We start from the raw sequence: 22123 nt of genomic DNA on the forward strand, positions 1-22123 counted from the left end.
TGATCCGTTGTGTTTTGAACACCGTGAGGTAAGGCCGTCGCCGGCAGGTACTCACGTAAATCTACAACGAAAGTTATACATGTAGGTTATTTAGGAATTTTTGTCATTGAAACTATAGGTTTATGGTAACTGAAATAAGAAACATAAGTTTGAGACTTAATATTTTCTAAATATCTAGAAAATACTGCGTTTTGGGGACCTTGCTGTCTCTTCAAATGTTTTTTTTTCGCTTGAGATATGCGAAATTACGCCTACAAGTACGAAAAAATTTGCGATCATATTAGGTTTATTTCCGTTACGGAATTTCTTGATTCAGTCCCCACGCTGAAAGCCCGCAATAGAAGCTATGCAATAGCTAAAAAAAATATCTGTGATAAGATTTGAACTTAGGAAATATTATTGATGGTGCAACAAGGAACTCTGCTATACGAGCAGCACCACAGGCAACATCTTTACTTATGGGTTTAATGTGTGTACTCAAACAGCTATCGTCGTGTACTTCCTTCAAATGAATAATTTGTATGTGAATGTTCTCGAAATTGCCTTTCCTTCATTCGCATGTCTAAATATATAATATTTTCATGTATGTACACATATCTACTTATGTATGCATGTCTCTCATAATGCTTCTTGCAAAAAATCAAACATTCGTGCAAGTGACAAATAAAAACGTAGAAGCACCATCATCGACCAATATTATATATTCCGTTCCCACGACAGTCGGATCTACGTAACCGGAACGGACCCGGATTTATTCCGGCCAAGGACTGTCAACTCGGCAGAATTCTGTCGCTACAACAACAACAACAACCAATATTATTCAAGCAAACTGGTGCCATATTTTCTAAGTGTTTCATAACAACGACAACAAATTCAGTCATAAGGAACGTGTTCGTTTATAACTCTGCGTCGCGCTATTTTTTCTGTGCGCCTGGTCAACCTAATTTGGTTTTCATATGAAATTCCTACCACAAATGCGTGAAAATGAAGTTAAAAAATAAAAATTTAATGAATTTGAATTTGAATGGTTTCAGTAAACAGAGAAAAATTTCAATTTTACAATTTGATGCCACCACTGAAAATCCTACCTATACCCTCGCATTTGTATGTTGGCCACAAGCTGCTTCCTCACGACGATGCTAAAAATCAGCAATTGAAGAATTTGTCTGATGTTCCCTTCAGGAAGGAAAATGAGCAACAAGGCTTATTAGCGTGTTAAAATATTATTTTAATTTATTTCATATTATGCACTATAAATGGCATAAAGTTATACAATTTCTGTACAATTACCACTCATGTGAAATCTTTAACTATTTCTATATGTACGAAACCCACTCACAAAAGTCATTGATTGGCAGGGCAAGAATAAGCAATCAGAGAGCATCAGCGTACGTATATTTAAGAATATATGTGTGATTATCACGAAAATTTCATTCACGTTCACGCAAAGTTTACAATGACACTAATTGAGTTGACGTGGAAAACGTCAACCCGAAGATCGGATTTCATTATATTACGAGGTTTAGACCAAGGTCTATACCAACTCCATTCATATTCAGCGCTAGACTGTTAATAAAATTTTATAATTTTTAAGAAAACTTTTCCACTTAATTTCAAGTGGTTCAAAGACAGCTGGAAGGTCGGAACGCGCTATCGGGGTATATTGAGGGCTCAGGCACAAATTGATTGACATATCCGGCATATAGTCATCCGGATGTTTGAAAATCTTGTCGTTAGTTATATGGGGGCTAGGTCAAGTTTTCATTCGATTTTATCCATTTTAGACACAAAGGTTAACCGTTATTAGAAAAATACGGTCACTTAATGTTATTCAGATACCTCGCGTATTGGCCAATATACTTATGCGGTAAAAAGTAAAACAGAAGTTCGAAAATCTTCATATTATATTGATCCGATTTAACCCATTTTTGACAAACAGACATACTATTAAAGGCACTATTAGTGCAATACTGAAAAGTGAAAGACTCATGGAATTTAATGTTTTGTTATAATGGAAGTAGGCGTGCGTGTTATTAGATTGCGCCAATTTTCGCACTGTAACATAAAAATGTCAGGATAATGTTGCCTACCCAATTTTGTTAAAATTGGGTTAGTAGTTCCTGAGGTCTGGGGTGACAATGGGATAGTGACGAGATTATAAAGCCTCCCCTGTTCAACCGCCAACCTCACCTACACTTCGGTGCACCTTGTCGGTAACAAAAGAGGCTCCGACGACCGATTATAGGCGGCATAACCCTAATAGCCAACTTCTAAGAAGAAATGGCAACCTGACAGCTAGGATATAACACGCTACCATGTGGCTGGAATTCGGCCTTGTCGACGTAGGGCTAACAACCCACTCGGACTCTTATTTGTCATGGAAAAAACACAAGTGCCTCGGTGAACAACCCAAACAATGTTGACGACCGGAAAATTGGAAAAAAGATGAATGGAAAAATGATTGAAATTACGGCTGAACTTGCAAAATATGAGATGGACATCGTGGCCCTTCAAAAGTTATAATGCGAATTCACCCATTTACGCAGTGTGGGTAGCGATGCCAAAAATGAGATACATATGTACATTAAACTTATTATACTTGTAGGTTGGGGCCCACTTTTTAAAAAATTTTCAACCATGGTGCCCTTCTCTCATGCAATTCGTTGTACTTAATGGCACTTTATTGGTTTTCGATGAATGGCGTTTTGTGGGCGTGACAATGGTCTAATTCCACTAATCTGCAATACCAACCCTGCTTGGGTGCCAATGAACATGTGTATCAAGTTTCATCTAGCTATCTAAATTTTTACTTAAGTAATCGCTTGCAGAAACGGATGGACGGACGGACAGACAGTCACTTGGAGTTCAACTCGTCTCGGCATCATTTCTGTACATATATATATAACTCCATATCTATCTCTATTAGTTTTAGCTAATACAAACAATCGTTAGGTGAACAAAACTATTATTATACGCTTTAGCAGTACGGAGTAACAAGTAAGGAAGATCTAAGTTCGGGTGTAATCGAACATTTTATACTCTCGCAAGCTAAAGTGATATACGGGATTTTCGAATATATTTTGACGAAAAGTAGAAAGTATTGCATCCATTATTTAAAATTACAGGCAAAAAAATACATTATTATTAGAAAGAGATTCTTTCGAAATTTTATTAAAATTTCTTACATATTGGCCGATAGATGCGGTATAAAGTCAACCGGAAGCGCGAAAATATTTATATTGGGGGCAAAGGGAGGTATTGATTGGACTTTACCCATTTTTGGGTTTAGACTGATCGATATGTTCGGTACAACAGCAGCGACATCGTGCTACAAAAACAAAACCATTATAACTATTTTTTGTTAATTAATGTAATGCATTTTATTTTATATATTGTATGCAAATTTTATTTTACTTTATATAATTAATTATTTTTAAAAATTATGGACTTTTAAAAACCTCCATGCTCAGACAGGCATATGCGACACCTAATTGGAAAATTATTAACTGTAGCCTGAAAGGTTGAAGTCGGGATTGCCTAAATTATCGATTTAATGGAATCAATTCAGTCAGATTTCTGGGTTTTGTTTTGTACACCTCTTACTTGACATAACCCCACAAAAAAGGCTGGTGCAGTCATGTCAGGTAATTTGTTTTAAAATTTTCGTTAGAGCTCCGCAATAACCGGTCTGGCTATGTGTGCAGTTGCTCCATTTTGCTGGAACCACACGCTATTGAAAGCTATACGCCTTTGGTGAAGTTCTGGGTAAAAAAATCATTCAACATCATTAAATAACGGTGCCCAATGACAGTTACTGTTACACCGTTTTCTTCATAGAAGTATACCCCGACAATACACCTTGATGAAACGGCGAATCACACAGTGACTCGTTCTAGGTGATGTTCCATCTCGTGCATTATTTCTGGGGTTGATTCACTTCATATACGGCAATTTTGCTTGTGTACATATCCGTTTATATCAAAATGGGCCTCATCAGACATAAACAGGCAATTTATCAAGTTATTGTCTTCTTCAGTGATTTCAATAGTTGAAATGAATGTATGACAGGCATTCATTTCTAAAAAAATTAAATAAAAACCTGCCCTTAAATGTCGAAAAAATTTTTTCTGGGCAAATTTGGGTATAGCTTGAAAACTTAAACTTATTCAAATGACAGCATGGATCGTTGAATTTTTGGCTACACGTTGCATAGTTTTAGAACAATTTTTTTTTGCGCCTTAAACTATTGTTTGTCATACTGCCACTCAAATATATAATATATACAGGCGTTTCATTTCCATTGAAAAAAGTTAGAAACATACGGGTGAATCCAATAAAAGCGTTATAAAAACTGAAAAAATAAGGTTTCCAGAAAAAAAAGAATGTCTATGTATACATATGTATATCATATACGATATTATTTGCAATGTTTCTACCGGAAAGCAAATCTATATAATTACATTACAAAAATTGTTTTGACACATACATATACAATCTTATTGAAGCATGAATAGTACATCAAATTACTTACATTTTTAATTTTCTGGAATTCAATTATTGTTAAATACACATGTGTGTACATACATATATATAATATTATATTATATGTAAGTACATACATATGTACAAGTGCCATGAATGCACAATTTTGTTTAATCTAGTAATTTCAAAGTTATTGAATGGCATTCATGCATAAAAAAGTGCATTCATGGCACATTTATATATCTGTATGTATGTATGTACGGGTATATGTCGGAATGGCTATGACGTAAATATTAATTAAAAAGCAATCTCTTCTTGTTATCTAAAAATATTTCAAATTGTCAAGCAATTGAACTTTGCTATTTTACTTAACAATTCCATTATTTTTACTTGTGTGGTCATCCTAATTTCACAGTTGTGTCCCTCATGTGTATATTTCTTTTAACGACTTGCACAAGATTACAACATTGTAGCAAAATCGGTATGGTATTCAACTTTTTAATTTAACTCTCTGAAGTGGATTGGATTCTCTGAATTGGATTCAAACTTAATAAATTAACAGATATTCACATATTCGCTACTATTTTTGAAAATATAGATACATATTATATATGTATGTATATCTCTAATAAGTTTAAAGGTATTTGGATACATTTTCTGTAGAATTTATTTATATATACATCCATGTGTATCAACCTAGTAGCGAAATTTCCAAGCGGATGTAGTCTTATAATTTTTGAAATCTGGCTATTTTCAGTTTACCACATTTTGGGTCCAGTTATGTTGGTTTTAAGTAATAAACTAGCAAGCTTTTTATTATATAGGTCTACCAACAAGAATTACGTAATATTAAAATTAAAAAAAGATAATTTTATGCCATTTATGGCTGTACCTCAGTGGAGTGTGCTCGGCCCATTTCTATACAAGTATATCTTATATACACCAGACATTCGAACAGGTAATATCGTATTGACATTGACATTTGCAGATGACACAGCCATAGTATGTCGTAATAAATGTGGCATCAGAGCGTCAAGGGTAATGGCACAAACAGTCCCCGACATTCCTCCTTTCCGTACTTACCGCCCGTATCAAATCAAATTTGTCAAAAGTAGTTGCAACGCAGAAATCAGTTGTTCTCCTTTGTTTTCATTTCACCAATGTTGCCATTGTTCTATTTTTATACACGATATTTCACACATTTAGTGTTTTAGCTATATTTTTCATAACGTAAAAGCTCAAAACTAAAATCCAACGATTAAAAATAGTTTACCTATTTATTAATAAGTGTATTCGACTGTGATTTTGAGTTACTTTAGGAATAATTCAAATATATACAAGTTAATTTTTTAATTACTACACAAATCGAGATTGTCAACCCTGCGTTGCAAGAGATTGCTCTCTCACTCTCAGCTCACTCGTTTCTACGGAAGTAAAGAGTATTAAAATAAGAGCAGCAAACTTAAACTTTCTTTTAAATAATTATCTCTTGGCGCTACAGCTCCTTGTGCGCTTTGGTCAGGCACATGTGCCCTCTAAACATCTCGGTCATTTGCGGTTTCTTTATAATTGTATATTCCAAGCTTTTTCATGTCTTCCTCTGGCTTTTAAATAAAAATTCAGAACTTAGCCTTGACAATGCGATAATAAAACTGATTTGGATGTATGGTATCCAACTGTGAGGTACGGCCTTTGCAACTAATATTGATAAAATACAGAGAGTTAGAAATCCTTAGAGCTGTAATTGGTTCACCACGGTACAATTTCGTAATGAAAATATTAACAAAGATCTTGGTGTTCCTATGGTACAAAGAGAAGTAGAGAACAGAAGAAAGAACTATGAGCTTAAGCTCCGTAATCATCCGAATCCATAAGCTAAATCCTTGCTACATTTCTGGTATCAAACTCGCTTAGAAAGAAAAGCCTTCTAAAAAACAAAGTTTAATCAAACAGGCTCAATTCCAACCTTGAGCTTGTCTAGTTTTAAATAGGTTTAAGATTTTATTACTTATTGTTACGCTTTACACAATCAAATTCCATAAATAAAGATATTTTAACCAAAAAAAAAAAAAATACATATTAATGGTTTGAACAAAATGGCGGCCAAAAGGCCACCACGCCTCCGTTTACATATCTCTACCCGTTTACGACAATGAATGTTATCTTCGAGCTCCTCGAGTGTTGGGGTTGATTGGCGTAAACTTTTGATTTAACATACCCCTAGAGAAAATAAGATGGAGGCGTTAGATCGCATGATCTTGGCGATTTGACTCATCCCAGTAGCGACAATTTTATTTGATGACGAAGCCATAAGCCAGAACGAGAATTTGCGCAGTAATCTTGGACAATTTCCAAGCGTTGTATCAAAATGAACAAACTGACAAAATTTTATTCAAATCCGTAAACAAACATGGCTGTCAAAATCACGCCATTCCTATTGGTAGACACTGTATATACATACATATGTATATACTGGTTGTGATGTGTATGAAATAAAGCCTGAACTATAGATATATTTTAAATCAATATATAATATTTCAAGAATTTTTTTTTTTTCATGGAGTATATATTAAGATACCAATTAAAAGTCTTAAGTCTAAAATCCAAATTAAAAAATTAAAAACTCATTAGCATGTCTCGTTTTTTTTTTTTTTGCTTTGATATAGAGCCAGAAGATGTTATTTAAATTTATTTGTTTCCGGTGATTTGAAATCTGTAATTTTTAATGAAATAATCAATAGATAGGATAAAGAATAATAACTGTTACATTAATATTTTGTGCAGTATCGATTGTGTTGTGTTAACTCCTCTGCAAAGTCTGGGCACATAATCCACTAAATTATGGTACATAACAGCTGGAATTTTATGCCATACGGCCTTCACTAACCTCCTAAGGTCCTCTTTATTGGATGGGTCTTAGCTTCTCAGAGCCACTTTAACCTCCCGCCATAAATTTTCTATAGGATTGAGGTCTGGTGATTGCGGGCGCTAGCTTAAAACTGCGATGCCATTTTGTAATAGCATAAGGTAATATGGTTTCATTTAAAATCTTGGTGTATTGTTATGCATCCATTCTACCCTGTGTCTGAAATAGCGGACCTGTTCCATAATATGAGAAGCACCCACCAAACCATTATACTCCCACGGCAATGTTTTATCGTATTTTTATTGTGTTGTCGAAGGAATTCGGTATTGGGCGGTCTTCGAACAGAAAGACTACCTTGGTTTGAATTGAGAAAATTCACTTTGGTTTCATCTGACCGAAGAATGTTTCGCCAACTAACTGGCCATTCAGCACGATCTTCGGCAAATTTTAACCGTTCTTTTATATTGACTATGGACAGAAACGGTACCTTCCGAGCAACTTTTGCTTTCAAATTGTTTTTGATTTATAAATTTCGAATGGTTAAAGCATTCACATTCAAAGAATATTGCTTCTTAAGGGCGGAAGAGGTCACAAACGGATTTTCTCTCACCTCACTCAAGATTCGCCTTTGAAAAAGAGCACTGATTTTGGATTTTTTACCTCTATTTTCTAGTTTTTATACTCTCGCAACATGTTGCTACAGAGTATAATAGTTTTGTTCACCCAACGGTTGTTTGTATCACCTAAAACTAATGGAGTTAGATATAAGGTTATATATATATAAATGATCAGGATGAAGAGACGAGTTGAAATCCGGGTGACTGTCTGTCCGTCCGTCCGTCTGTGCAAGCTGTAACTTGAGTAAAAATTGAGATATCTTTACGAAACTTGGCACACATGTTTCTTGATACCGTAAGACGGTTAGTGTTGCAGATGGGCGTAATCGGACCACTGCCACGCCAACAAAACGCCATTAATCAAAAACAAATAAATTGTCATAACTAAGCTCCACAATAAGATACAAAGCTGGTAGTTGGCACACAGGATCACATTAGGGAGGGCCAGTTAAAATTTTTTTTAAAGTGGACGTGGTGTCGCCCCCTAATAGGTTTAATGTGCATATCTCTTATACCACTGAAGCCATAATAAAAAACAATCACAAATGTTTTTAGCATCTTTATCGACGGTGTGGAAATGGGTGAAATCGGGTGACAACCCCGCTCACTCCCCATATAACGGTACTGTTAAAAACTACTAAAAGCGCGATAAATCAAGCACTAAACATGCCAGAGTCATTAAATTTGAACACAGGGATCGTATGAGCTGACTTTATAGGAACCGCGTTCGAAGATAGATAATGGTGAAAACCCATATCTTAGGATCTGCTTTACCGATTTCTACCAAATTCGGTATATAATATCTTCTTATATTTCTATGCTATAGTGCGAAAATGAGCGAAACCGGATTACAACCACGCCTATTTCCCATATAACACCATTTTAAATTCCATCTGATTTTTTCACTTTCCACTATGCAAATCAAACAACAATGACTATATCGGCGTAAAACTTTGCGTGAATAATGCGTTTGAAGTATGCCACCTTGTGACCAAAAATTGTCTAAATCGAACTAAAACTATTCAAGTCCCTAAGTACTGAATTTGTTGACCCCAGTGCCTATAGTTGCCTTTTTACCGAAAATATCGGTCAATGTGTAAGACATTTAATTGAAATTCATATAATAAAATAAATAAATAAAACTCTCGATAATAGTATGTTTGTGTCAAAAAATGGGTTCATTCGAATTAATACTTCCTATAGCCCTCATATACCTAATATAAAGATTTTTGAACTTCCGGGTGACTTTATACCGCATGTATCGGCCAAGACGTGATATATCAATGAAAATGAGAGAGCGTGTTTTACTCATAACAAGGTATTTTTGTGGCTAAAATGGATGAAATCGAGTGAAAATTTTACCTGGCCCCCATGTAACTAATATCAGGATTTTCGAACATTCGTCTGACTTTACTCAATATGATTGGTAATGGTATGTGAGGTACCTTAATGAAACAGTGGGAGCATTTTATTAGTCTGTGGCATGTTAGTAGTATGTAGTATTGGCAAAAATTGATAAAATCGGGTTAATGCTACCCTCTACTTCCATATACTACTTATAATACTTCTCGTATGTCGATCAGTGAGTATTAAAATTTTTTTTATATATAAAATAATAGAGTTAATATCACATTCAAACTTATGTATATGTCACTTCAAGATGTTTTTTGTTTTTTTAATATAATTTTCGCTGACGCAAACTAAAATATAGTAATAAAACTGAGACTAAGTTTATGGCCTTTAATATAAGTCAAGAAGATACCAAATTTGATTGTAATTTAATCACGATTTCATTTAATAATGAATGTTTAATTCTTTCTCAACTTTGCCACACCTGAAGGAATTTCGTGGTCTTTGATTCTTGCGAATTACAAGAGTATAAAATTCTTGGTTCCGCCCTAGTACCCATTATCGGGTTTATATTGACCCTAGCTCCAACATACTTTATGTAAAAAATTCAAACATCCGTTTGGCTTAATATAAACGTAAAATATTAGATATACAACAGTTAAATGCCGAAAATGTGTAAAATTGATCCACGAATTTCCCCAGCTTACATGTACTACTTATGGTATAATTTATTTCGTTAATTTTATAATTTAATGAAATTAAATGGACAGTTTTTCCTAAAAATAATGTGGTTTATCGCTGCATATAAATGAAATTGGCCTAGACCTTTGTTTAAACCCTATGACCCTAATATACTGATTCCCGCTCTTTTCGTACAACAGCAACCTCATATACCCTACATATTATATTAAATCTAACCCCTTTGGTTCAATTTATATCACATATACCATGTTTAAGTTAAATAGCTTCTTTTTGTTAAAGTTAAAATTTCGGAGAAAAAATAGTATCTATCTAAAATATTAAATCTATGATCAATAACATAAGTTAATAAAATACCAAATAATAATCGAGTAATAAATGTTGAATTCTTTCGCAACATTTTTATACTTTCGCAACATGTTGCAACAGAGTATTGTTTTGTTCAGCAAACGGTTGTTTGCATCACCTAAAACTAATCGAGATAGTTTTATATTTCTATATACAAATATTTCTTCTAATATTTGGTGATAATCAGTGGATAAGTATCTTTTCTCAGATATCATGTTGAACTTATAACAAAATATACCAGACAACAATGTAAAAAAGTTTCTTAGAGTGCTGGACTTTGTATAGAGCAAAAATATCTTTCTAGAAAAAATCGCGTGAGATAAATATTAGTAATGTAGTAGCAAAAAGGCTAAAGATCCTTTTTATGTGGTAATAGATAAACTACGACCCCATCGGTTAAAATGCTATTATGTATTATTTCAGTTTTGCGACACATTTTAATATGAAGGTCATGAGGTGAACTGTAAACTCAAGAAAATAACATTTAAGTACTTTTTGGGATTTACCCAGCGCCGTTGGCAGCTTATGAAAGGTTTAGATATTAAGACAGAAAGAAAAAAATATACATACCTGCTCTATATATGTGTGTACCATACTTAATTATATGTAAGTTATTGTTAATTTAGCCTTCATGAGCAGACCTTTCAAAACAGGTATTACAGATCCCCCTGTTTAAAAAAGCGTTGGACAAAAGCAATTTACGGAGGGGTGTTGCGAGCACTTAATTTCAATACAATAAAATAAACTACTAATTTTTAAAATATAAATATACTTAAATAATCTGTTATATTATGTTAGTGAATATCTATGTAATATATAGGTATACAAAAGTACGTAAGCTGTGTGTACAAAAATATACCATAATGAAACTGTTATACTCTGTAGCAACATGTTGCAAGAGTATAATAATATCAGTACACTGTGTTTGTAATTTCAGTTGCACTAGATTTCTTGACCAGCAAAGTCCTGTATTCAAACTAATTTCAGTGTATTAGCTATATAGTGTTTAAAGTATTATTATATACAGTGACGAGCAAAACCGTATTATTTACAGTGGCAAGCAAACACATATACATATGTGCACCAGTATACCATAGTACCTATACACCGAACAGGAAAGGAGTCATAGCAAGGATTCAATTACAGTGAAAGAGAGCAGCACTTAGGATCCAACTTTTCAGAAGAAAATCTGTATTACTAAGTCGTCTTCAGAATATAAGACGAATGAGAGTTCCTAGTGCAAACACTTTATATAGAGATAGTGAGCAGGCACAAGATACTGTAAGTTACGCTAATCGTAGACTAGATTCCGAAGTACGTCTGTCCGAAGAAATTATCAATACAAAATTTAAACACTGTTCAACATAGGGCAAGACGTCTAAATCCCCAAATCCGCTCTAAAGAGCAAATAGGAAATACCCGAAGTCATAGATCTCGGCGCGAAGACCCTGGGGTTCGATCTGTTGAGCAAGTTGTAATAACTGTTCAACATAAAACAAGGCAGTAAGATCCAAAAATTCGCTCTGAAGAGCAAATAAGAAATACCCGAGGTAATAGATCTCGGCGCGAAGACCCCGAGGTTCGATCTGTTGAGCAAATGAGAAATACTGTTCAACATAGAACAAGACGGCAAGATCTACAGATTCGTTCTGAAGAGCAAATAACAAATACTCGAGGTCGTAGGTCTCGTCGATAAAATCCCGAGGTACGTTATGATGAGCAAAGAAGGAGCACTAGGGATCATAGAGAACTTCACGCAAGATATCCTGAGTATAGGAATTTAGAGCGCATTCGTGATCAAATGCAAGAAGAAATCTTCAAATAAGGAGAGAGGAGCGTGAAAGAGAAACAACGTCGACAGCCTAGTAAGAGGGATATAAGGGAAGAAACTTTGAATCAGAGACGTCTTAGACAAAGTCAGGTTTGCCAGGTTCCAATTAACGAGAGAAAATAATGTTATAGAAACTGATTATAGTGGCAATTTAACAGATTTCAAAAACATTTATTTCCAAAATATAAATAAGAGCTTTTCACACCAAGTAATTGCCCAAGGTCACCCGAGTGCTCCCCGTTTTAATGTAAAAATTTCCTTCGGAAGATGAAAACTTCGATTTTGGTGCTACTTGTAAGAATGCGATTGTTAAAAAGAACGTTTCGAAAATATGTTTAGCTAACGATCTAGACTTTCCTGAAATACCGGAATGTTTAAAAGGTTTACCCCAATTGAAGAACGTCTCATAATGCCTAGATTGCCTTTTGTGACAATCCGACCGTTAGGATATCAAGGTCAGAGCTTGCTCAAAGGTGTTGTTGTTAATGTACCAATTTCTGTTAACAATATTGTGACATATCTACCAAGGTCCTTTGATGGCGCTTGTGTAATACAAATTCACTTAAGAAGGCGTTTGGAATACAATCGTGGTTGCATAATAGGTACCATGTGCCCCACAAAGATTATGGAAGCTTCGCACATCTTAGTGTATACCCCTCTGTATCGTGAACACAATATACATATTATTGAGAACTGGATTTCAGAATTTAATAACCAAGAAGAAGTTCCATTTTTTGCACCTGCAGAAGATTTCCGATTGGTTTAATCTTTTCATGCGGAACAAACTTCTCATGATAGTCCGTCAGTTAATAATACTCCCACGGGTCTTTTACTTCAGAGCTAAAGCCTAGCGGTCAAGAAACTCTTTTGGACAATATTTCTGTTAAAAACTTTTGTATAACCGTTTAGTTATAGCGCCAGGTGAAGGACAAAGACCAATTGACATAATTCAAAATAATAATTCAGAAGAGTTGTCATTTGGAACAATATACGTTGGGCAGAAACGTACATGCTCTGAAACATATTACGAGATAATACGTTCTGAAATTCGTCGTTTTGACAGAAAAGCGTGTACCATTCCAAAGTTGTTCTATGATTACAAAAAATTAGAACTGCTACAAATTAAGAATAGTACATCCATTTGCCTTTGAAAGTTTTCAGGTCGCAACCGAGTTACGGTCCAAAATCTATTAAACGAAAACTTTGTTCAAAACTTGATTCGGAGTGAACATCAAGATCTCATTGAAAACGATAATGAGCAGACTTGCATAACACACCGTATTCTAATTGAGGAAAATCAAAGAAAATATGATGTTTTTGACCAAAAAGAGAACTTGAAAATGTTCTAAAAAGTCTTTATATAGCACGATTAAATAGCACGATCAAAAAAGCCTCATCCTCTAGAAAGTTCTTGGACACCAATTGAAAAAGGTCTAAAATCTTTTCAATATAAAAGAAATGAACAAATTTCAATTGAAAGAAATCAGTTTCCAGTTGTTCCGGCTGAGGGAATAACTATTCATATAAGTCAGGGTGCCTCATATAATAAAGTTGTAGTTCATACTCGACCCAGAATGCCTAGAGATTCAATATATGTCGCTTGTAGTCGAGCTACTTCTGCAGAAGGTCTATTCATCATAGGAAATTTTATTCCTCCTAACAAATTTTCTGAATCGGATCCAGTATTTAAGGAATTGAGGGAATTGAACACAAATAATGCTCTTACAACAAGTTTCAGTTTTATGAATTTCCGAACATCAGGTCATCAAATTTTATTCCATAATGTTCAGAGTCTTCATGCTCACATTAATGATATAAAAATCGACTGTTTGATGCTATCTTCAGATATTTTATGTTTTGTACAATAGAAACTTGGAGTTATCCGTGCGAAAATTTTGATATACCAGGATTTAGTCCAATTAACGAGCTGAGAATAGATAGCACGGAAACAAGCAACAGAAATAAACGGGGCATTATAATATATGCAAAGCATAGTATTGCTAGCTCTGGCTAGATGAGTTACGCCTCCTCCCTCCATACACGCCACTGCGCGCCAACACACCACATCAACACGATCCACAACAGACATCACACCACTCAGACCACCCACACATACACATCACATCGCACTACAACTCTACACAACTCAACACTCAAAAGGGGCTAACAGAGGACCAAACCTTCCCTTTTTCGTTAGCGAATCGAACCGACGAGACGTCCGCAAGTTTCCGCCCGTGTTTTTTCCACAAGCCGTATCCGTTCTTAATTTTTAATTAAATAAGTGCAAAAGTGCAAAAGGTGAGTGCGTAAACGAAACAATTATTTATTGGTCCTTCGAGCCATAGTCAGCGGCACTATGGAGTGAAAAAAAAAACTATAAAGAAAACCTATGTGAGAAACAAACAAAAAAAGAAAAAAAAAGTGCTGTAAGAAACAAAAAAAATTAGCCACTAGCCAAAAACAAAAAGACATAAGTGCTGTGCAGTGCAGTGAAAAAACACATATTGGCATACAAAAAAACAAATACAAAAAGAAAAAACAAAATATATATATATCAAATTCTACATAGATAGAAGTGCAGTGCAGTGGAGTGACATACATATACACATAGAAAACAAAAAAAAAAAAAAAAAAACAGAAGAAGGTGAGTGAAGTGAAGTGGCACAAACATATATACATAACAAAAACAGCAAGAAAAACCAACAACGTGCGCGAAATAATCAGAAATTACGTATGGGCGCGAGTTTCAACAAAAAACAACAAAAATACATACATAAAACCTAAACAGGAAACAACAACAACCACACCAGCTTACCAAAGTCACCCACCGCAGCTAAGCAGCAAAGGAGTGGGAAAAAACAACGAAAGGCACACGCACAGGCACATAGATAAAATATTATCCCCAAAACCCCTTGGCGGAAACCCCAAAGTGAGTCGTATCGATTCCATTTAGTATATGTATATATCCTCATATTATATGTATGTTGAAATTTATGCCTTTGCGGTTTATTTTTTACAAAAATCCGTCGTAATAAAGGCAATATCAAAAAAGAGTGGTTACCAAACTGTTTCTATATTTCGGTTTATTTTCCGGTAAAAACCGAAATACCGCCAACAGATAAAACAGTTTGGTAAAAAATATATATTCAACGAACTCTTGATTGCTTAAATGCTTACCGTTGTGTTCAAATACACAAAAATATCTCTAAAACTAAATAATTCAAGTATTTACTTGCACCAATTTCCAGCAATACCCCTTATACCTAATCAAGTATAAGCAGGATTGCGTAAAATAAGCAAAGGCAAATCAAAAAAAAAAAAACACACAAACAAAAGCGAAAACGTACAAAATAAATTTTAACATACATATACATATTATATTTAACATCTATAAATATATACATACATATATCAAACTTGTTCTTTGACCAACAAAATCAAGCAGGATTGCGCAAAAATATTTAAACATAATATATTACATAAATACATATGTACATATGTACAAAGTGCATTGATCTCTAAGACGAGCTCTCAATTGCGCATAACGTCAAGTACATATGTATCAGCTGATCCGCTTATAGAAATACCCTATAGGAATTACGGACACATAATACTTACAAATAAAAGTAAAAATAAAAAACATTTGCGTTTAATATTAATCAATTAAATAATATTAAAGGAAAAAAAAGCGATAAAACACAAAATACGCGCAATATATTCATTTCATTAAATAAAAACTCTTATTATCATAAAAGAGTTAGGTATTCATACGAGTTTAAAAAGTTATTAATTTGTTAATTTTTTCATAAAAAAAAACATAACCCTTATTTTCTTAAAAGAGGTTTCAAATATACATATATTTCTTACAGTGAAAATATTTTATTGTATTTCGGCACATCTTTTAAATGAGCTCAGACTCGAAAGATTCTAAAACAACTCAGTTGCTAAAAGTTCCAAAAATGATTTCAGACGAAAGAAGTCCATGTACACCTGCAGAAGCTACACGCTCAAAGCAAGGTGCTACAAAGCAAAAAAGGGGGAAAGACATTACATACAGTAAATTCATTGCTGAGAGTGACAGTTTAATAAGATACTGCACTCGATTTTCTTCTTATCCGATTCAAGATAATTCTGAATCGGTATTAGAAATCAAAAAAGACAATCTTGACAATTTTTGGTCACGTCTCCAAGCTGCCAATAAATAATTGTTTCGTTTACGCACTCACCTTTTGCACTTTTGCACTTATTTAATTAAAAATTAAGAACGGAAACCGTTTAACACGACCTAAATAGAACTTCCACAGACCCCAAGCCAGTAGCAAAACAATTTAAACAGAAGCCTTTTCAGAAATCAAACGTTCACATCCGAACAATACAAACAAACGTCATGCGAACTATGTACAGGGGGGCATAAGCTCAAATCTTGCGAGAAATTCAAAAAATTGAATATTATCGACCAAAACAATTTTGTAAAAACAAAAAGACTTTGTACAAATTGCCTATCACATGCACATGCACTTAAAGTGTGCGAAAGCAAATTTAATTGCGTTTATTGTCATAAACGACATCATTCAATGCTGCATTACAACACATTTTCCAGCTCACCCCCAAACAGCGCAAATATGAAAAGAGCCACGGGTTTAGTTGCAACAGCAAATCCCGAAGTGCGAAATCCCGATAATTGCCAAGAAGCACCATGCTGCTCAAAGGCAATAAAAACCCAAACGCTACACAGCGAAAATCAAAGTAGAGTACTACTACCCACAGTAGTCGTCTCCATCGAACACCGAGGAGAACTGTTTAAATTTAGGGCCTTAATAGACCAAGGATCACAACGATCTTTCATAGCGTCTAGGGCTCAAAATAGGCTACAACTGCCAACAAAACTAGCCAATTTTGAAATCACGGGAATGGGCGGAAGAGTAGTCCAAAACTCAAATAAAATCTGCCCCATTACCTTAATTCCCCCCCAAGCGGATAAGCACATACATGCAGAAGCTATAGTCTTACCGCAACTAACAAATATGCTTCCAAGCTATCATATAAATAGCAAGCATTGGCAAAAGGTTTCACACCTAAAGCTAGCAGATCCCAACTGCAACACTCCCGCTCAAATAGACCTTCTATTAGGCAGCGATCTCATACCACAGATAATACTCGAAGGTATTGAGAAAATTTCGAATATACTATTGGCACAAAATACTATTTTGGGTGGATCCTAAGTGGACTAGTCTCGGAACCAGTTACCACCATGACCACTCAGATTGAGAAAATCTCAAACGAATACCTCAATTCACAATTGAAAAAATTTTGGGAGTTAGAAGAACTCCTCCCCATATCAATCACAACCCCAGAAGATCAGTATTGTGAAGACTTTTACAAACCCACAACTACTAGATCAGATAATGGTCGGTACGTCGTACGACTACCACTAAAACAACAATTTCCTAACACACTCGCCTTAGGTCACTCTCGCACCTCTGCAATACAGCAGTTTTTAAGTATGGAAAAGAACTTACTTAAAAAAGGTGAGCTTAAGCCAGAATACAATGGCGTGTTAGAAGAATACCTCCATTTAGACCACATGGAGGAAGTAAGCCCATGCGAAAAAATCATAAATGGCAAATATTACTCATTTTACTTGCCTCATCACGCAGTAGTAAAGCCAGACAAAAAAACAACTAATGTAAGAGTTTTTTTAATGCATCAAGATCTACTAGGGGAATTCCCTAAATGATATTCTATTTACGGGACCCACGCTCCATCCAGATTTAATGCTACTAATTTTAAATTGGCGTATATTCAAATACGTATACAACGGAGACGTCGAAGAAATGTATAGACAAATAGTCGTACATAAAGACGATCAAGATTTTCAGCGAATTAAATTTGGCGTCAACTGTGCTTCATATTTAGCCATTCGAACACTCCACGAATTGGCAGAAAACACCAAGTCAGAATTTCCTCTGGCAACCCAGGTGTTAAAAACACAAACGTATGTAGACGATATCCTGTCTGGAAGTCACAGTCTTCCACAAGCATACGAGTCACTAGCACAAGTGACACAAACCCTCAAAACCGCAGGGTTTCCGTTAAAAAAGAAAACGTCGAACCACCCTAATATCTTATAGGATATACCTAAAGAAAATCTGTTGGACACTAATTTCCTTAATTTCGAAAAGGAAAGTACCACAAAAACTCTGGGGATCCAATGGAACGCGATATCTGACCAGTTTTCATACACTACAGAGTCAATATCAGCTTTATCCGTCATAACAAAACGTCAAATTTTATCCTCTGTGGCAAAACTTTTCGACCCCGCAGGATGGCTTTCGCCAATTATGATACAAGCGAAAATCTTGATACAAGAATTATGGCTAGACGGAACCGACTGGGCCGAACAAGTGAAACCTCTTCGCATAGAAAAATGGTCCCAGTTCGCAAACAATCTGGAAGACATTTCCCAGATACAAATCCCACGATGGGTAAACTATTTCCTCGAACACAAAGTCGAAATACACGGCTTCTGTGATGCCTCGGAGAAGGCATACTGTGCCACTATCTATGTGCGCACACAAAGCGATACTGCGACCACAAGCCACTTATTAGTAGCAAAAGCAAAGGTGGCTCCTTTAAAAACGCTAAGTCTATCTCGACTTGAGCTCTGTGGCGCGCTACTACTCGCAAAATTAGCTTCCATGGTGCAGACCCATTTGAACATGAAGAAACATAGATTGTATATCTGGTCCGATTCTGAAATTGTTCTAGCCTGGTTGGAAAAACCACCACATGCATGGAAGACGTACATTGCTAATCGAACGTCTCAAATACTTGACCTAGTGGGATCAGCCACTTGGTGACATGTAGCCAGTGCTGACAATCCTGCTGATCTAGGTACAAGAGAATGCAAACCCCTGCATCTCGCCACCACCACCCTCTGGTGGAATGGCCCCCGATGGTTGACAGAATCTCCCGATTCTTGGCCATATTCGCCCATGCGCAATATAATAGCCCCACAGCAGTGGAGGATACTGACATCCTTGAGCGATTTTCATCGTTCTCCCGAGCCCTCAGAGTAATCGCCTATATGTTAAAGTTCATAGAGCGACTTAAAATTAAAGTTAAGGGAGTTTCCTCAGAGTACCCCCAATGCGATACATTGACGCACCTAGAATTGCAAACGGCAAAGGTCGCTCTAATCGCATCAACTCAAACGCGCTACTTCAGCCGCGATATAACACTATTAAGAAAATCAAAACCCATTGACAAAAGAAGTTCACTCTTAGTTCTTAACCCATTCCTAGACACGAAAGGTCTGCTTCGTGCGAATGGTCGGCTTGCCAATTCAAGCCTCACGTATAATGAACGCCATCCTCTAATCATACCAGAGAAATCTCGACTTGCCACTTTACTCCTCAATTATATCCATTTACTTATGCTCCACGGAGAACATCGCCTAATGCAACATATAATCCGCCAAGAGTTCTATATTCCCCGACTTAAGCCCCAAATAAAAAAGTGCATTTTCATGTGCAAGATCTGCACTCTGCATAAGCAGAAGTTGCGAACGCAGATTATGGCAGCACTTCCACCGGAACGCTGTAACTTCGCTCTGACTTTCACAGTCACAGGTGTCGATTTTGCTGGGCCTTTTCAAATAAAGGCGTCCATGCTAAGGTCGCCCACCATAATGAAAGGCTATGTGGCTGTCTTTGTCTGTTTTACGACAAAAGCAGTGCACCTCGAGCTATTTACAAATCTGACGGATCTAAGGAGGCTTTTCTCGCGGCATTTGCTCGCTTCGTCGGACGACGCGGCTTCCCCTCAAAACTAATGAGCGGTAACGGCAAAACCTTCATTGGAGCCCAAAGAGCCACTGAAAAACAGTTTGTGGATTTTATTAAACAAGTATCACCTGAAATTGTTCAGAAGTATGCTCCCCAAGGCAATAATTGGCAGTTTATCCCCCCAAGCGCTCCTCATATGGGTGGTTTATGGGAATCAGCTGTAAAAAGCTTCAAATCCCACTTCAAAAAAGTAGCTAGAAATTATAAATTCAATTATGAAGAATTCACTACCTTATTAATCCGAATTGAAGCCGTTCTCAATTCACGGCCACTCACAACACTCTCGCAAGATCCCTCCGACTTCACAGCCCTAACTCCAGGGAATTTTCTTAAAGGAGCACCCATTCTGGCCATACCTGAGCCAGGCGGGGGTCGCTATCCCTATTAAATCGATGGGAAAGAATCAAAATTCTCCATCATGATTTCAGCCGCCGATGGAAGGAAGAGTACATCAAGGACTCCAGAAAAGGCACCAAAGCTTGGAGACTGTGTTATCATACACGATGATTGTCTACCACCCACAGAATGGCGGCTTGGCCGCATAGAAAAACTATATTACGGTTCCGACGGTCATATACGAGTAGTTGATCTCCGTACTCAAAGCGGAACGCTGACAAGACCGCTCGTGAAATTATGTTTTCTGCCAACCGTATCTAATGACAAAACCGCAAATAACAAACAATCCGCCGATATTGACGCGACGCAAATACGCTAACCAATAAACCCGCAAATGACAAAACCGTTATAAACCAACCATTCTAACCGCAATGATCGATCAAATTGACGATCCATTTCTCTCACATACCGTGGCACATTCGCCACAAAATTACATGCCACAAATGTATAATCATTCCAACTTCTGCATATAGATCAATATGGAAGTAGATATGGCAGCAACACCAACGCCAGCTGTAAGGTCCGCCATCAATGTGCCGCGCCCTGGGGCAACTCCAACACCACGAGCCGCAGCGGCAATCGTTCCTGCAACCGCTCCACGTAATGGCGCGCGACCACTACTACCTTCATCAGCACAAGCAACGGTGCCGCAACGCAGCCGATGCCCACTGTGTCGACGCACACACCGGCTGCAACACTGCAGCATTTTTCGAAGCATGCAGCCACCACAACATCAGCAGGCTGCCCAAGCGCACGGGCACTGCCTCAACTGTTTGGCTACGGTCCACACGACACCGGAGTGTACGTCGGTTACGCTTTGCCAACTGTGCAGTAGACAGCACCATACCATGCTGCACCGCACCCCAAAGCGGACCGTCGGGCGACAACTCGATTAAACAATTTTAAATTATAAGACATTATTGTATAAATAAATGTATAAGGAGAAAAGAAATATAATTTGGATATATGTTTAATAATCTCTATAAAAATTTATGTTGAATATTGTAAGTATTATATACAAATTATTATAATAATTTAATTTTTAAAGTTGTTAATATTTATTTTTTTTAAGCTAAACATGTATAATAATATCGATAAAGTAAATAAAAAATGTTATTCATTGTCAAAAAACGATTTACTTTCATACTCCTCAATACAGTTGTAATTCATTCTACAATATATTATATAAAATAAATTATAAGCGTATACAACTAAACACAAGAACGATTCCTCTAATTATTAAAATATAAAAAGAAATTTCAAACGAGTATACCACTAGACTTTGCGAGGGTATAAAATGTTCGGTTCCATCCGAACTTAGCCCTTTCTTACTTGTTCTTTATAATTTCCTTTTGGCTTTTTGATTGTACTCTCAAAGTTTTTATCAGTTTTTGGCATTCAGAACTGCAGTGCAGGGCTCTTCCCATTTGTATACCTAATTTATATAAAACAACAAAACTTACATTAAATGTATAAAATTAAAACCCTTTACTCACGTTTTGTTTAAAAGTTTATCAAATAATGTTTTTTCGCTTCGCAAAATTTTTAATTTTATCGTTTGGCTCTATTTTAACGCACACGTCATTGCACAGTCAGTAGCACACTTTCACTGATTTGCAAAAAATGAACTCGCAATTGACTTCAGAAATACCTGAATAATATTCAAAGAGGATGCTATTATTTATCT

General features: G+C 36.0%; 1 protein-coding gene across 5 annotated transcripts in view; it reads right to left on the reverse strand.

Moving 5' to 3' along the window:
• The window catches only part of fusl (fuseless), a 223379-nt gene that overhangs the window by 173722 nt on the left and 27534 nt on the right, over nt 1-22123 (reverse strand). For 2 of the 5 annotated variants that reach the window (XM_036370701.2, XM_036370700.2), the window contains exons 2-3: nt 21933-22087; nt 21769-21871 (exon numbers count right to left, since the gene is read on the reverse strand). The exons of 2 other annotated variants lie outside the window; for them this stretch is intronic. The gene's annotated coding sequence lies outside the window, so the exon portion shown is untranslated. The remainder of the gene's footprint in view (nt 1-21768; nt 21872-21932; nt 22088-22123) is intronic. One more of the 5 variants, XM_070106465.1, reaches the window with a different exon arrangement.

Source organism: Bactrocera oleae, chromosome 3 (assembly GCF_042242935.1).
Source record: "Bactrocera oleae isolate idBacOlea1 chromosome 3, idBacOlea1, whole genome shotgun sequence".
Taxonomy (NCBI): Eukaryota; Metazoa; Arthropoda; class Insecta; order Diptera; family Tephritidae; genus Bactrocera; species Bactrocera oleae.